The following is a 4,873-nucleotide window of genomic DNA, read 5'->3' on the forward strand; positions in this document are numbered from 1 at the left end:
TATTTAAGAATTCAGGTGATAAGTCATCTCCCTCTCAGTACAGACCAATAAGTCTCCTGTGTGTTATGAGAAGTTGCTGGAATCCATATTAAATAGAGAAATAGTCAACCACCTCAGCAGGAATTGCCTTCTTAGTGACACACAATATGGTTTCTGCTCTGCACGATCTACCGCAGATGTGCTGACAGTTATATCCCACAGGATTAGTGAATCTCTTGACAAAGGCTTCCTTTCAAGGGCAATTGCTCTTGACATATCAAAGGCCTTCGACAAGGTATGGAATAAGGGTCTACTTCGCAAGATTTCCAGCTACGGTATAACTGGAAATGTTTTCTCAATCATTAAATCATTTCTCTCCAATAGGCTCATAAGAGTAGTGGTAGATGGACAAAAATCAGAGGCTGGCAATATAAATGTTGGAGTCCCTCAGGGGTCAATCCTGAGCCCAACTCTCTTCCTGATCTACATCAATGACCTCCCTAAACACATACTTACATCATTCGTTGACATCTATGCTGATGACACGACCATCTACGGCAACACATCAAAGGCTGTAAATGACAAAGTTCTCTCTGATTCTCTCTTCTCTGATCTCGAGCGCGTGGTTCAGTGGGGGCAGATGTGGCTGGTTACCTTTAATCATCCAAAACCAAACTCCTATCCTTACATCATCAACGCTCTGATCCCCATCTTGCATCAATTGTGATGGATGGCTCTCGTCTGGGCGAGGGCCCATGTTTTGACAAGCTTCTGGGTTTGACCTTTACTCCTGATCTGAAATGGAACACGTACATCAAGTCTGTTGCCAAGGTCGCTGGAAAGATAGTGGAATCCTTCTACCGCTCCAGAAGATATCTCACTACTGATGCAATTCTCTATCTATATAAAAGTCAAGTATGTCCAAGGATGGAATACTGTTGCCATATGTGGGCAGGAGCTGCTAAAAACAGCCTATCCTGCCTTGACAGAGTACAAAATAGACTTTGTGGCTTAGTGGGGGATGCCCTTTTCTCTACCCTGCAACCTGTCTCCCACAGAAGAGACGTTGCGAGCCTATCTTTGTTTTATCATTATTTCCATGGCAGGTGCTCATCTGGACTCCAATTTCTGGTCCCCCCTCGCCAATCTTTCACGAAAAACACCCGTCTAGCTAAATCCACTGTGAAAAATTTCCCCCACTCTATATCTGTGCTCAAATCAAAACGTGGATTCCATGAACAAAGCTTCTAAGAATTGCACGCCTGTGGAACTCTGTTCCGTCTGCCTGCTTCCCACTGGACTACAACTTGGATGTCTTCAAGTCCAACGTTAACAAATTCCTAATGAACCGTCCCCTTAAGTAAACACGTCATCAAATATCCACACTAACGTAATGTACTTGCAATAACCCTTATCCCTGAGTGGCTTCCAGGCCTTGATAAGTTGTGATCACTGAGTAAAAAAAAAAAAAAAAAATTTCTTTCCATAAATCCATATCCCAACATAGAGACAAACTCCGACAACTCGTATTTAACCTGAGACAAATAGTTCTTAAAATATTCAATATCATACCTGCCTCGTGTGGACAGTTTAATAGGCTGGAGAATATCTCCTCTCTAATGCCCTCTTCATCCCAATAATTATCCTTAAGAATTTTTATCGCGGCATCATAATTATTGGATGTCTCCTCAGGATGATGGATTAGCCGAACGGACATCCCGTAACACAAGTCATGAGGTAGATTAATTTTTCTCTACTTGATTTTAATTCCGAAGTGAAATACTCAAACCTAGTGAGAAAATCTCTCAATGCAAATTTGTTCTCTAAGTCCAGGCCATCAAAACTAGGGCATTTGACCTTAGGCCTAAACATAGAGGTGTCAACTTGAGATGGCTGCATTATATTTGGGAGCATGAAGGGAGGAGGAGAATCATCGTTGTGAACCTCTGCGGTTAAGTTTTGTTAATCTCTTTCCACTTCTTTGAATTCGATAAGGTCATAAGCATGCGGTGCCACCCTATCTCTAGGAAGGAATTTAACCAAGTTTTCCTGAACTTGGTCCACCTTAGAAAGTCACTCGTTTATGATGTCTGTGGTGTTCTTGAAGGCACATGCATCCACTGCGACTCTTGTCTTTAATTTTCCTAATGTGTATCCGATAATGTGTTTATATCTTTCCTCTGTATCCAAAAGGGCCTCAAGAAGGTGATCCGTTTTTTCTTGCATTCCTAAGGAATCCTCAAGGGAAGACATTTGTTCCGCGGTCATAATAAAAAATAACAGAAGAAGAAGAGAAAAAAAATGCACAAGGTTTGCAGATCAGTGTTGCAATGTGTGGAAACTTTCTCCACTGAAAGGTAGAGGTTAACAAGGATTTTGCAACAATGGTTTGTTGCGACCTGTGACTAGGTAAAAATTGTAGAACCTTGTCGGTCTGGTAATAAGGGTAACGATTCAATTTCCTTCAACTCCAATCTCAAACTGAAATCACAACCGAAATTCAGTTCACTCCGTCCTTCTTATAATCCAGTTAGCCAATCAAATAAGTTAAACGTAACAACTACCAATATAAAAAGAGTCATCGCCCACACAAAAGATTTCTGCTGCCATTCTTCCTGAGAGTCGCGGGTAAGTGCTTTAAGTTTTCTCAATAATATGCAGTGCAAGTGCACTTACTGATCCGTGCTATTTTTAAATCGTATTTCCTAGTTTAATTAAAGTTTTATGATGTTTTTTTTTATTCAATTATAAGGTATAGAATAGGTACAAAAAACCCTCCCCTCCCCATGTTAAGAATGGCTTTTTAAAATAATAACGTTATTATTTCAGCACAGCTCACTCTCTGCATGAGTATCCACATTGAAATTGACGAAATCGATATTTTTATTGGATTCCAATAAAATTAAACCTTTTTTATGTTTAATATAATTTTAAGAATCAATATTTTTGAGGGAGATTGCAAAAAAAGTGTTTCAGATTATTTTAAAAGTTATTGAATGGGATTTTTTTAAAGCATAAAAAATAACTTACTTTTCATATTGTAAACTTATTTTAATATTTAAATTTTACTTAAACACATTTTGGTCAATGTCAAGTTTCTTTCCAACTCCTTCAAAAAACTTTAATATGACGACCTGAATAGGTTTTCGGTGATGCTGAAAACGAATATCACATTTAAATTTGAGTCAGATAAGTAGTTTTCATGATATAAAGAAATTACTTTTTCAATAAGTGGGGGATCACTTTCCTATATAAAAGTTACGTAAAATGAGCACCCACTTTCTGGCCATTCAGTAATTTCTTCATATCATAAAACAATTTTAAATTGTGATATTCGCTTTCAGCACCCCCCAAAACCGGCGATATTTTTTACTAAGAAATTCGTTCATTTTTTCATTTTCAAATTTGTTTTATATGACGAAATTATTAGGTGACCAAAAAGTGGGTGTTTTTTTACGTTAAATTTACATAAGAAAGTGATTACCCATTTTTGAAAAAGTACTTTCTTCATATCATGAAAACTACTTATCTGCCCCAAATTTAAATGTGATATTCGTTTTCAGCATCATTGAACACCTAGAAAAGTCGTCATTTTAAAGTTTTTGGAGGAGTTGGAAAGAAACTTGACATTGACCCACATATTTTATTCACGAAACCAATATTTTTATTGGATTGCAATAAAAAATAAACTTATTTTAATATTTAAGATTATTTTAAAGTTGTTGAATAATATTGCTGTAAAATGAAAAAAAAACAACAAAAAGATTTAAAAAAAAAATTACCTTCCATTCCAGGAATTTAATACGAAAAAAAAATCGTTTTTCTTTTGTGTCCAACGCAGAAAATGTGTTTGTCAGGATTTCTTAATATAATCTTTAGTAAATTGATACAAATTTTGTTTTGTGTGTCCAATTCATTAAGAAATTAAATGTATGAAAATATAAAAGAATCAAAATTAAAAGACAAAAAACACAATTTAAACGTGAAATTATTATAAGAAGAAAAAATCAACTGCTTCAGAACAAAGAACTTATGTTCATCGTAAAACGGTGTAATCATTATTTTGTTCCTCGTGTAAAAGATTGAACATTTCATTATTAGTTGGATTAGTCGAACTACTGTTTACATCCAAGATGAGAACAGTAATCCAAATAATCCAAATATAAAAAAATGCAAACCTGAATATTTCACATAAACATTTAAAAAAGGAAGGAATTGAACAAATAGCGAAGTCAATCAAATAAAAAAATAGATTTGAACCAACAAGAAACAAAACAATAATCACATGATTACATTATGAAAATTGCGAAGTATTTTATCAGATTCGATTCCGTTAACTTTACAATGACCTTAACTTATAATTCCAGACTTAAACCTGATGTTTTACGTGCAATCAGCATCAAACGATGAAAGTGTAGTAGCTGTTTCTAGTTTGTTTACGCATTTCAACGTTGTATCCTGGTTTTGCTTGTCACGATTTGCGCCCTCCTATGCATTACCTCCTCCTTTGATAGAGAAGTAATGCAATGTTGTAAAATGTTCCGACTCGCAGATGTGAATATGAGAAAAAATCAATAGTTAACAACATTCAGATCGCCGTGTAATTTGCTTGCGCCCTTTTTGTTTATTTAATATCTACCGCTCCCTCCGCTCCGGCTCCGGAGGATATCTCACTACTCAGTGATGAAGCCAAGTAAGTACGTCAAAAGATGGATGCCACATCTGGGCAGGAGCTTCGAAAACAGCCTATCCTGTCTTGCCAAAGTACAAAATAGACTTCGTGGATTAGTGGAGGATGCCCTTTTCTCTTCCCTGCAACCTCTCTTCCACAGAAGAGACCTTGCAAGTCTGTCTGTTTTATCATTATTTCCATGGCAAGTGCTCGCCTGAGCTC

The sequence above is a fragment of the Euprymna scolopes genome, chromosome 27 (assembly GCF_053919585.1).
Source record: "Euprymna scolopes isolate OS-2025 chromosome 27, ASM5391958v1, whole genome shotgun sequence".
Classification (NCBI taxonomy): domain Eukaryota; kingdom Metazoa; phylum Mollusca; class Cephalopoda; order Sepiida; family Sepiolidae; genus Euprymna; species Euprymna scolopes.